Below are 14,296 nucleotides of genomic sequence, written 5' to 3' on the forward strand. Positions count from 1 at the left end.
CAGTTTTAACATTTAATTTAAGCGAAAAGCAATGTTTATTTTCCCAATAAACATTTTTTTCTATTTTCTGACAGCAATAAAATGTATTTTGAGTTAAATAAATTACGTACATTCTTTTTTTGCGTCAATTAATTCAAAAAATATTTCTTTGGCCACCATGTATAAATAATATTATTATTTATATTACTGAATAGAGACTTGAACACCTTTTCAAATGAGCTACCACACGACCCCTATTTCCATTTTAAAAAATCATCGATTACGTCATCACTCTCAGATGGATGACGTCACTAGTATGAAATATATATCAAAAAATTGTAATTTAAAAATAAAAATCGACCTGTTTTGGCATTTCCTTAAAATCCAATAACTACTGCCAAATATCGAGGTGGACTCTTTTCTTTGGCCCACACTGTATAAATACATACATATCTAATTTTTTTCTTTGATCCACTAGTTTGCAAATTAAAAAATGCAGCGGGTGAAGGACATGCGGGAGAGTTTAAGAAATTCTTCAGAAATTTCTGAAATTTATATTTTTTTTAGAAAAAATTGTTTTTTTTTCAAAAAGGGACGCTTAGCGGATTTAATGTTTTTCTTGTATTGTTTACTTTTGAGTTGTAGAAGATATTCCAACAAAAAAAGTTGAAGCTATCGTAAATTAGATAATAACATGTTTCAAAGCTCATCGTGAAGTACTAGTTCTAAAGATTTGGCTAATTTGATTTGTTTTTTACTGTGTCAATTTAGTTTCTAAAAATGAAAGTTTCATCCCAACATAACAAACAAGACTCTAAGATTCACATATAGCTATATTTCAATATATTTCTTTTATTTCATCCTCCTCAGAACTAGGAGATACTTCTAGGTCATCATACAGGGTGGGGCATTAGTGTGACAAAGTCCAATTATTCGTTTGTCGTAAGAGATACAAAAAAAAATTTTTAGGTAAAAGTTGGGGCACAGATAGGACCATAATTTAAAAATATTTTCAGATATACAGGGTCACCCGTATTGACAGGGTGACACAAAGTTATGGTTTTTTAAATGGAACACCGTGTATATTTTTATATTTTTGGATTCTCCTCGATGTCTTCTTTCTCAAAATATAGGGTTTTGTAATATTATACGAGGTAGATTAAAAGATAATTACGTTTTATTGTTAATATCGTAGCAACATTCACACCCTGTAGAATTGTAGTGATTTGACATCAAAGTTTCTATGTATGGTCAAACGACTTTTAATATAGTCTAATATTGTTAAACATTAATAATATAGCGGAAAGTTTAATATTAATATACAGGGTTGGTCAAAACTCAGAATGAGTATTTTCTGAGTTTTCTTAAATAGAATACCCTGTATTTTAGTATTCCAATGAAATTATATTTTATGGTACTTTTTTATTTCTTAAGCATTCCCTATACCTAAGTGCTTTAATTTTTGAGTTATTCGTGATTCTTTAATCCAAACATTAATTGCAACAAAAATTACGTGAAATTTTATTAGGTGGCTGTGCAAATATTTAATCAAAAATAATTTTTCAAAAAAAAAGTAGATATTAATCTAGACTGATCCCTAATTTATTAATATACGATGAGATATCCAAATACCTACGTAGTTAAAATTGTTGGTGCCTAAAATAGGAATAAAACATACAAGATTCTACCTAGTTGGCTATGACAATAAATTTGCTAAAACATTTGATATTATACTATTTTTATAGTTCCAGTTGCGTTGTTACCATTACTAATATTGATTTTTTTAATAAGTAACTGATGAGTAACTGATTAAAATGGTTTTTGTGCTAGGAGAGTATAACAAAAATGTGCTACTAACAATAAGAATTTTTCATCAGCAATTTCCTGATAAACAAAAACCAAGAAGAGAAACTTCTACAACGATGCTAAAACGGTTTCAACGGACTGGATACTTAAATTACGAGAAACCTAATCGAATAAAAACTGTTTTAAATGAATAAAATGAATTAAATGTAATCCTTAGTGTAACTGAGGATCTGCATATTAGGAAGAACGTTCTTATAATCTAACTATCTAGACCTAGACTGTTGAAATCGTTTTAGTGTACTTTCAAAAGTTTCTCTTCTAGGTTTTCGTCTATCAGGGAATTGCTGATGAAAAATTCTTATTGCTAGTAGCACATTTTTGTTATACTCTCCTAGCACAAAAACATTTTGATCAGTTACTCATCAGTTACTTATAAAAAAAATAATATTAGTAATTGTAACAAAGCAACTGGAACTATACAAATAGTATAATGTCAAATGTTTTAGCAAATTTATTGTCATAGCCAACTAGGTAGAATCTTGTATGTTTTTATTAATGTTTTACGTACCAACAATCTTAACTACGTAGGTATTTGGATACCTCATTCAATATCAATAAATAAAGGATCAGTTTAGATTAATATCTACTTTTTTTCGAAAAATTATTTTTGATTGAATATTTGCACAGCCACCTTATAAAATTTCACGTAATTTTTGTTGCAATTAATGTTTGGATTAAAGAATCACCAATAACTCAAAAATTAAGGCACTTAGATATAGGGAATGCTTAAGAAATAAAATAGTATCATAAAATATCATTTCATTAGAATACTAAAATACAGGGTGCTCCATTTAAGAAAACTCAAAAAATACTCATTCAGAGTTTTGAATAACCCTGTATATTAATATTAAAGTTTTCGCTATATTATTAATGCTTAACAATAATAGACTATATTAAAAATCGTTTGATCGTAAATAGAAACTTTGATGTCAAATCACTACAATTCTACAGGGTGTGAATATTGCTACGAAATTAACAATAAAACGTAATTATCTTTTAAACTACCTCGTATAATATTACAAAACCCTATATTTTGAGAAAGAAGACATCGAGGAGAATCCAAAAATGTAAATATATACAGGGTGTTCCATTTAAAAAACATAAGTTTGTGTCACCCTGTCAATACGGGTGACCCTGTATATCTGAAAATATTTTTAAATTATGGTCCTATCCGTGTCCCAACTTTTATGTAAATAACTTTTTTTCGTATCTCTTACGACAAACGAGTAATTGGACTTTGTCACACTAATGCCCCACCCTGTATGTATCTTGATATGAAATTTGTACTTCCTAGGACTCAGATTCTTCACAAGCTTTCTTATTAGATAGACTACGAATGGCTGCATTTGACTTATCAGACTTCTTCCTTTCTCCCTTGAGAACTAATGTTTCTGCCTCTTTCTCTCGTGTACTAGTTAAATACGTCTTCTGCCTCTCTTCCTTGAGCTTCTTTGCGTTGTGCAGCTTTAGGGAATGGTCTGATTTGCTCCGGTGTAACCCGGAGTTTTTCAAAACGTTTCAAAACGAGAAATCCAGTAATCAATCATTACAATATTGCCTTTTAAATGAGGCAAATATCAGTACATCGAGAGGTTGAAGTCTGTGGCTACAATGTGGTGATTATCACATGACTCTCGTGATTATCTAGAATCAACAATATTTGTTGGTTCTTAGTGCATTTTGTGTGATTAATTATGTGTTGTAGACTCTGTTTAAAAAGATCACTTAACATCTAACCTATCTTGCTAGTTAGTGCAAAACTTGATTGTGGGAAATACAAGTACAGCTGGCAAAACGTTTCCTATTGCATTCACTATAAAAAGGCCAGTGACTTGCTCCCCCCTTTCAGCCGATGTCACTGTCCTACTTGGTTTTCACCAAGCTTAGGCCTGGCGCAAATTGAACCCAAGCCAGACACAACCTGCGCCGGCGGGACGGGTGACCCGTGCATTTATTTTTCTGGCGTGCCGCATATTGAACACAACCCAACCCAACCGTTGGCTATCGACGTGGCGAATAGAGACGGGCAAAATCAGTGCGGACATGTAACGGTTACTTTTGATACCGGTTCTCAGTGGTACTGAGTACAAAATACTGATATATCTGATCCTTGTACTGAATTGAGTAGGCAACTTAAAATCGGTATTTCCGTGTAACGTTTTCAAATATCTTACACGTCCCTAGTAGTCGTAGCGGTACGACTTTCGGAAACATCGAATTTGATCACAAGCGGGTGCATAAAATGATATCTTACACTGAGTATTTTATTTCTGCACATAATACCTACATATTTAAAATAATATCTCCCTTACTGCTCGGTCATAACTCATATTCCTCAATTTACTGCTCGGATCACAATCATTTACAATTACTGCAGGTCATAATTCATAATCCCTCCGCTACTGATCGGCCATAAAAAATAACACTATCTGCATATTTCGTTTTTAATTTTTAACCATAAAAAATGTAATATGCAATAAACAAAAATGTAATATGCCGACAAGTTGAATTTGAGGGTAATACGATATTTTTATTGATCACGGTTTTAAGTAACATGAATAATTTTTCACCTTATTTTTCTAATAATGTGTTTTTGTAAAGGCATAACTTTGATTATTAATTTCGTATCGCCGCTTATTTAGTCTACCAAAAGTTATCAGAATTTAATGACAAAGACAACGCAGTTTTCACTCGGGGTGTTGACTATGCTAATATTTTTATTTATCATAATAAATTGTACTTAGGTACAGTGGCGACGCGTGACTTTTTCTAAAGTGTACCCAAAACCAGATATTAAATATATATCAGATATTATATATTATCTATATATATATATATATATATATATATATATATATATATATATATATATAATGTATTTTATAAATATTTTTATATATACAGTGTTCCCATACATCAAAGTTTGTTCGACTAGACACCGTGAATTTTCAGCTTGCTATTAATCAACTTTTTTTTGGTACGCGCGATCCAGGTCTATTATAAAAATAGATGAAACAAAATTAAAAAATTAAAAATTTAAGGCTGTTTTATCAGTTGAAGCACATTGCAATGTTAAGTGGGCGTACCACTTACTTTCGTAGACTGCTTACGTCAGACACACGTGACTCCCTACTTGAAATTGATTGGAAGTAGGGAGTGCGACCGACAATTCGATCTTTACTCAGTGGCGCCGGCGGACAAGTATTTTAATGACAACAAAATGCATTATTCTCCATTCAAATTAGTTTTGTCGGGAATACCTTGTTAGATTGATTTTATCGTGGATAATATTTTAAAAAGAATTATCACATTTTTGTAACATAGTTTGGCCTAGGTCAAACTAGTTTATCCTGATATAATAAAGATTCACACTTCAGGATAAACTAGTACGGCCTTCTTCTTCTTCTTGTAGTGCCTATCCGTTTCGGATGTTGGCGGCCATCATGGCAATCTCTACTTTTCACACTGCTGCTCTGAAAAGATTTGTAGTGGTTGTGTTGAACCACGTACGTAGATTTTTCAGCCAGGAAATCCTTCGCCTAGTACGGCCTAGCCTACACTAATTTAGCCGAGTCGAAAGTAATTTGACGAACATGTAAGGACTTTTACATGCGGGGAATTCCCAAATTACGTCCTTTATAATCCAAGGATGGTACTAAAAGTGAGAAATTTGACCTAGGCTGTCTGTCCGTCGGTCCGTCCGACCGCGAATATAACTGCTCCGTCACTATACTAGGTAGAATGACAAATAAGGTGTCAAATGAAAGCTTATAATCCAAGGATGGTACCAAAGGTGAGAAATTTGAGCTAGGCTGTCTGTCCGTCGGTCCGTCCGACCGCGAAAATAACTGCTCCGTCACTATACCAGGTAGAATGAAAAATGAGGTGTCAAATAAATGCTTTTAATCCGAAGATGTTATTAAAGGTAAGAAATCTTAGCGAGGCTGTCTGTCCGTCTTTCCGTCCGATCGCGAATGTAATTCTTCCGTCAATATACCAGATATAATGACAAATGAGGTGTCAAATGAAAGCTTAGAATCCAAGGCTGGTACTAAAGGTGAGAAAGGACCCCGCAGAAACCTTATGGGAAATGGCTCTCTGTCAAATGCTCTGATACTTTGGATTCTGGTAGTCCTTGATATGTAGAACAAAAGACTTCATGGGCGCGTAGCTCCAAAAAATTATAGTTCTGAGATATAAGCCTCTGAAGATGGGAGATAAATTACGAATCAGCTCGATTTTTATTTTTAAATAATAATTTTTTGGCGTATATATCATACTAGTGACGTCATCTATCTGGGCGTGATGACGCAATCGGTGATTTTTTTAAATAGGAATAGGGGTCGTGTGATACCTCATTTGAAAGGTAATTTAATTCTTTATTCACTAATGTAAACATTAACATAATTATTTATACAGGGTGGCCAAAACTTTTTTTAATTAAATTAATTGAGACAAAACGAAGAATGTATATAATTTATTTATTTCGAAATACATTTTACTGCTGTCAGAAAACAGAAAAAAATGTTAATTTGAAAAATAAACATTGCCTTTCGCTTAAATTAAATGTCCAAACTGCTAAGAGGTAGGTGGGTGGCAGCTTTAATATTGAATTTAAGCAAAAAACAATATTTATTTATCAAATAAACATTTTTTCTGTTTTCTGACAGCAGTAAAATGTATTTTGAATTAAATAAATTATATACATTCTTCTTTTTGTCTCAATTAATTTAATTAAAAAAAAATTGGGCACCCTGTATAAATGATTATGTTGATGTTTATATTAGTGAATAGAGAATTAAATAGCCTTTCAAATGAACTATCACACGACCCCTATTCCTATTTAAAATTATCATCGATTGCGTCATCACGCCCAGATGGATGACGTCACTAGTACGATATATATGCCAAAAATTATAATTTAAAAATAAAAATTGACCTGATTCGTAATTTATCTCCAGAGTCGCCCATTCTCGAGAAAATGAATTTATTCCAACTCAAACGTCCTCTCTATACTTATATCTTCAGAGGCCTATATCTTAGAACTATGATTTTTTGGAGCTTCGCGTCCATGGAGTCTTTTGTTCTACACATCAAGAATTACCACAATCCTAAGTTTCAGAGCATTTGACAGAGAGCCATTTCCCATAAAGTTTCTGCGGGGTCCTTTGTTCTAGGACTTCCGGTTCTAGACGCTCACTTCAGGCCAAACTAGTTTGGGCTTTAGTAACATTCTTGGATTATAAGCTTTTATTTGACACCTCATTTTTCATTCTACCTGGTATAGTGACAGAGCAGTTATATTCGCGGTCGGACGGACCGACAGACAGACAGCATAGGTCAATTTTGTCACTTTTAGTACCATCCTTGGATTATAAGCTTTCATTTGACACCTCATTTGTCATTCTACCTGGTATAATGACGGAGCAGTTATATTCGCGGTCGGACAGACCGACAGACAGACAGCCTAGGTCAAATTCCTAACTTTTAGTACCATCCTTGGATTATAAGCTTTCATTTAACACCTTGCTGAAAAATCTACGTACGTGGTTCAACACAACCACTAAAAGTCTTTTCAGAGCAGCAGTGAGAAAAGTAGAGATTGCCATGATGATCGCCAATATCCGAAACGGATAGACACTAGAAGAAGAATAAGAAGAAGGCCGTACTAGTTTATCCTGAAGTGTGAATCTTTATTATATCAGGATAAACTAGTTTGGCCTAGGCTAAACTAGTTTGGCCTGAAGTGTGTTTATTTATATCAGGATAAACTAGTTTAGCTTACGCGTGATATGATAAACTAGTTTGACCTAGGTCATACTAGTTTATCCTAGGCGGTTAGGACAAAGTAGTTTGGCCTAGGCCAAACTAGTTTGTCCCGAAATCGGGTTTGGCCGGTAACATATACATTATTTTAATATATTTATAGGTTGCAGTTACATAAAAAAAGTATCCAATTGATGAATAAAACACAAATCGTGGATAGTAGTATAATTTTCTGTCTTATTTTAAAACACCCTGGGACTCATTTCTTATCTTGTCAACTTATATCCCTAAACTAATGTAATACTTAAAAATACGCGTAAACTAAAGAACTTGTAACTTATACCACTAAACTAATAATATATTATGTACTTAAAATACCCGTAAACTAAATAAGTTTAATGTTTTCAAAATAACTAAGAATACTGTAAACTGTAAACACTAAGCAAGTTGATGAAGAAAATACAAGAATGAATAACTGGAAATGGATTCTAATAATTCAAGCGAACTGACCGACTGACCGTACGTTCATGAGATTTGTCGTCACGAAGGCGATAACGATGAAACTAAGCGCCAATGCTGCGTAACTCGTTTCATTATTAGATTTCAATATTTTTAGCAAATTTTCTTCAAAGTTGGAACACGCTTTTCTCGATTATTACTGGACACAGAAAGGTGAAAAAAAAATCAACGATTACAGAAAAAAAACTCTTTCAAGTGATGGGAGTAAAAAGTTTGGTTATAATAGAACGTTAAACATTATAATCTAATTTTTCAACAGAATTTTCCAAAAAATAAAAAAAGTAAAACCATCATTTTAAAGGCAACATAATTTCGAACAACGTGTCCAAATTTCGAGGCATTCTGTCGGTAAATAACAGAGAAAACACTGTCCCTAGGTTTTGGTGCACCGATAAAACAGCCTTAAGAAATTATATAAAGTATTTACAAACTAAAAACATATTTGTTGTTTTTAGGTAAAATATGTATTATATCACCTTTATACTTTATTAAAAAATCCAAATTGTATAATTAGTATACTAATCAGTACATTCATTTGTCATTTTTAGCCTAAAATATTAAATAATTTTTATTTTATTGATTATACACTACAATGTACTGTATAATCAATATTATTATATGTTATATTATAATAATGTTGTTGTTAATTAATATATTTCGACAAGTAATTAAAATCGATTAATATGATTTATATAGGATAAAAAGGTATAGATATATTATCTGTATAATAAGCAAGTACAGTTACAAGTTATAAACTAATAATTAATAATGCATATTATGCAATAATCGAATCCAAAGGGCCGGTACGGTTAACTAACCGGAGTTTAATCGAGAAAATACCGGCCCTAAGAATAACAGACTTCATAAATTGAATTATAATTATTACCTATAATTATAATAATAATTAAAATTGCATTTATTAAGTCTGATATTCTTACGGTCGGTATTTTCTGTCCCGATAGACACCGGCCCTACCTAGCGTCACCAAATTAAAATTTGGTAACACCAATACGCGGTTTCAGAGCCATCGTTCCCGCAAAATTTTCAGAGACGATCCAGTCAAAGATCCTACTATCGTTGCCACTCACAGAAGTGGTAAACGGCGCGGCGCACGGTAAGGGCACAGTATAATAAATATGGAACCTCTTTATACTGTGCAACCGATTTTACATAAACTCGCTGATATTTTCGTGCGTCTAGTTGGCTATTTTACTGAATTAGGTAGATACTATTAACAAATATTTCTATTTTTAAAAAATATAAATGGAATTATTTCATAGTAGTCATAAAATATTTATTTACAAATTTTAACTGTTACCAATGGTAACAATGGTTACATGGACGCTTCGCCAGTGCTTAGGTACCATCCGTATTCATATTCATTTCAGATAAGTCCATGTCGCAAACAAAAACAAGTAAAAATAAACATATGGCGGTGAGTCACGCGTCCCAAGAAAACTGTACGCCGATGACAAACGTTCCCAAGCGAGACCTGCGAACGAATGAACTGATAGTATGATGCGCAGAACTGTCTACGCAGTTCGCCGGTGCAGGTTGCGTCTCGCTTAGGTTCAATTTGCGCCGGGCCTTAGACACAACCTTGGGTGGAATATTTACTGTACTTATTCCTGTTTTGTCACAATTAAATATATGATCTGGAGTGAGATTATACGTCAACTTCTCATAGATAGTTTTTAAGGTTACATATTTACTAACGAAATTTTAGTAATATGTGTGTGTTTCTTCTCATGGAGAAGTCAGACGAGTCCTTGATTAATTGTTTTATATCAATTGGATATTTTTTTGCAAAAATGGAAATATGCTTGGAATTTTTGCGATTTTTAATGTGAAAAAACCCGTAATGTGTAAAACTGTGTAAACACAAATATCGGCTTAAACTACAAATAACGGTGTTATTTGCAAAACAACTAGTGGATAATAACATTTTTACTTTCTCTGGTACTTAAAAAGTGTGTCCGTCCATTCCATGTCTACTATTTTTAGATCTATTGATATTATAAGGAGAAACAATTTACTCCAATTTTAGTTTAGGATTAAGTTGAATAATATACATTCCATTTTTAGCATCAAATTCCTTTTAGTTAAAATCTAGAGTTTTATGTCATATTACACATTGTATGTTTTAATATTATACGATATATTTAGAATAAGTATGTAATATATTCAGTTATTTATGTTATAATATACACATTATATTTTTGTTTTTGTGATTATGTACAATAAATTGTTTTCTTTATTGCGTGCTTCTTAGTTTCATGTGTACTGTTTTTATTCAGGCTTAAACTTTATTTGGTATTGAGACAGTAATAAATGACTGTCAGTCTTTAAACCTAACTTTTCAACAGTTTATTATATTAATTTTCTACGACTAATATCTACTGCAAAGTAAATTCTCAACTGAAGAGCAGCGTGTAGTGAAAAATACCTTTTGTGATTTCCCTCTAAGACGATTATATATCTGAAATCGGCAAAATAATACTTCGTTTAAAAAGAATAAAAAAATTTAAAAATAACATATTAATTAACTCAAATGCTATATTAGTAATAAATAAAAAAAGTATAAAAACGCCTAAAAGAAAAAATTTAGGGCACTCGTGGGAGTACCGACAGAAGTGAAAACTTCTTATAGTATGTCAATTACGAGCTCAATGCTTTGTCCCCATCCAAAAAGAAGTGATATACCTATACGGTCGCTAATTTAATACTTTTTCCCCATCCAAAAAGTGCACAACGTCCCTAAAGATGTTTTCACTTCAAAAATTTATTTCGTCGAAGCGATGACGGTCGCTAATTTAATACTTTTTCCCCATCCCAAAAGTGCACAACGTCCCTGAAGAAGTTTTCACTTCAAAAATTTATTTCGTCGAAGCGATGACGGTCGCGAAATCAATCCTTTTTCCCCATCTTAAAATAGGTTTTACATTTATTTTAAATTAAAATACTTCTACACAATTTATATACGCACAAAATTTATTTCGCCGAAGCGATGATGGTCGTGAAATCAATCCTTTTTCCCCATCTTAAAATAGGTTTTACATTTATTTTAAATTTAAAAACCCCTACACAATTTATATATACATACACATAATATATAGCATGAGCGATGATGGTCGCGAATTCAATGCTTTTTCCCCATCTAAAAAGTGCACAACGTCCCTAAACAAGTTTTCACTTCAAAAACATGGGTCCTTACAAAAACAAATAGAAGCAGTTTCATACATGAAACTATGTAAACAGGGATATAAATAGGAAATATAAACAAAATGCACCGGGAAATATTCCTCCATTTCTCCTTAAGAGAGTCCCTAAATAATACAGAAAAAAGAATTGATGACTGAAGAGATTCTGAGCATGTGGACGACCGATAAATGATATATTTCTGCGAAGGTAAGGTAAGTATTTGTGCGAAGATTTTACATTTGGTTAAGGATTCTAAGAGTTTTTGAAATATTGAATGGGTTGCATATGAGTCCATACTAAGTATGTACAGCGAAACCGGTCGTACCATGTAAATAAAAGATTGTGAGAACGTCTATTATTTCATTACTTACTAAGAGTTTTTGTTGATTGATAATGTTGCTACAGAGACAAACATAATAGTTCAAGAGGCAGCGCTGAAAAATCTCTTTGAATTTACTAAAGCTAGATTTTTCACAGTTGATTACTGTGAGTGTGTAGAGAAACATACTGCGGTCGGTCAAGCGAAACGTAGAACAGGGGTTACTGAGAGGGTATCAAAGTTGCTTTCCTACGAAGGTAATTAAATCCATTTACTAAGGCTGAAAATCAGTACACACATTCTAAATTAAATATAAATAAAAGTTATTATAGTCGGTCAGCTGTATGACGGGACGGACAGTGAATGTACAGGGTATTCACTATATTTTGACCCCCTTGTAAACTGCTTTATTTACAGAATTAGAAAAAAATGTAAAATACAAAAGTTATTCGATTTTAAATTATGATATTTTGACATATATATCGCACTAGTGACGTCATCCATTTGGGCGTGATGACGTAATCGACTTTTTTTTAAATGGGAATAGGGGTCGAGTGCCAGCTCATTTAAAAGGTTATTCAATTCCCTATTCCGTAATATAAACATAATTAATTATACAGGGTGTCCAAAAAATTTTTTTTAATTAAATTAATAATTCAAAAACAATTTTTATACACCCTGTATAAATAATGATCTTAATGTTTATAGTACTGTATAGAGAATTGAATAACCTTTCAAATGAGCTAGCACACGACCCCTATTCTCATTTAAAAAAATAGTCGATTACGTCATCACGCCCAGATGGATGACATCACTAGTACGTATATTCAAATGGGAAATAAGCCACAATTTTACCTAAAAATGGATTTATTAACGTTTCGACGCCCAAGTCGGGTGTCGTTGTCAAAATACAAAATAATACTATTATTATTTTAAATATCAGTATTATTTTGTATTTTGACAACGACACCCGACTTGGGCGTCGAAACGTTAATAAAATCATTTTTAGGTAAAATTGTGGCTTATTTCCCATTTGAATATACTTGATTATAAAAATGCCACAAGAAAATAGCTTCAGAACAACATCACTAGTACGATATATATGTCAAAAAATCGAATAACTTTTGTATTTTCCATTTTTTTCTAATTCTGTAAATAAAGCAGTAGTGAATAACCCTGTACATGCATTGTCGGGCTCTGTCCCATCATACAGCTGACCGACTACAATAACTTTTATTTATATTCAATTTAGAATGTGTGTACTGATTTTCAGCCTCAGTAAATGGATTTAATTACCTTTGTAGGAAAGCAACTTTGATACCCTCTCAGTAACCCCTGTTCTACGTTTCGCTTGACCGACCGCAGTATGTATCTCTACACAATCACAGTAATCAACTGTGAAAAATTTAGCTTTAGTAAATTCAAAGAGATTTTTCAGCGCTGCCTCTTCGTCTATAAGAGGTTTGTTACATTTAATGCATGTCTCGATCAAAACTTTTGTTACTAGAAGACGGTCGGGAATGACTCGATACGAGTTGTTTTCGTTCCTAGCCATCAGAGTAGATGGCACTTTTGTAATTATTCACCAAGATGTGAAGGTTGAAGACATCCGTTGAACCGTCTGCTTATGAATTCGTACCTGCTGGATATCTGACGAACTAAGGCATAGCGAAACATGTAATATCTATTGGTACCCATTCATATACAGAGGGTTTAACGAGTTGTGCTCTTAAGCCATTTATTTGGTTTTAATTGCATCAAAGCGTTGGTTAGGCTTATGTCAAAGTCCTTCATTCATATACACACATTGGTACTTTCTCCTTTTTGTATACCGGGTGTCCACTTATATTTTCCCCCATTTTAACTGCCTATAACTTCTAAACGGCTCAAGATAGAAATATGCGGTTTTCGCTGAAATCTTTTATTTTAGTACAAGTTTTGTCTGAATGGATCGAGTTTTTTTTATATCACTTTCTATTACGAAAAAAAAATGGCGGATTTTTGAAAAAAACTTTGTTGACTTGTTGATCTTTTTTCAGTGTCTATGTCTACAGTCCGTCAAACTATAAATCTAGCTTAATAAATAATTTGGATTTTGGTAAAGAATTTTAGAATGGTACTTAGGTATGTGTTTTTATTTCATTTTAGGTTTTTTCCTGTCCATTTTTTAACTGTGTGTACGTTTAACAGTTTAATCGGTAATTGATCGGAACAGTTTAATCGGTAATCGGATACGTTGATCAACACCCAGTATATTTTTTTGTAAATTGAAAGAACGGCCATTCACCTATCCAGAGATATTAAAATCAGTTGTTAAATGACCGAGTAATTAATTTTTAAAATGAGATGTGTAACGTGTAGTATATCACATAACTAAGCAAATTGATATTATGTTATGTGATTTCCACATTGCATCTCTCATTTTAAAAATTAATTGCTCAGTCATTTGACAACCGATTTTAAAAAACTATATCGCTGGATAGTAAAAAAATATAATGGGTGTTTCAATAAAAAAAGTCAACGTTTTTTTTCAAAAATCCGCCATTTTTTATTTAAAAGCGATATAAAAAATTAATTCCATTCAAACAAAACTTTTACTAAAATAAAACATTTCAGCGAAAACCGCATATTTCTATCTCGAGTCGT

This window comes from Diabrotica virgifera, chromosome 3 (assembly GCF_917563875.1).
Source record: "Diabrotica virgifera virgifera chromosome 3, PGI_DIABVI_V3a".
Taxonomy (NCBI): domain Eukaryota; kingdom Metazoa; phylum Arthropoda; class Insecta; order Coleoptera; family Chrysomelidae; genus Diabrotica; species Diabrotica virgifera.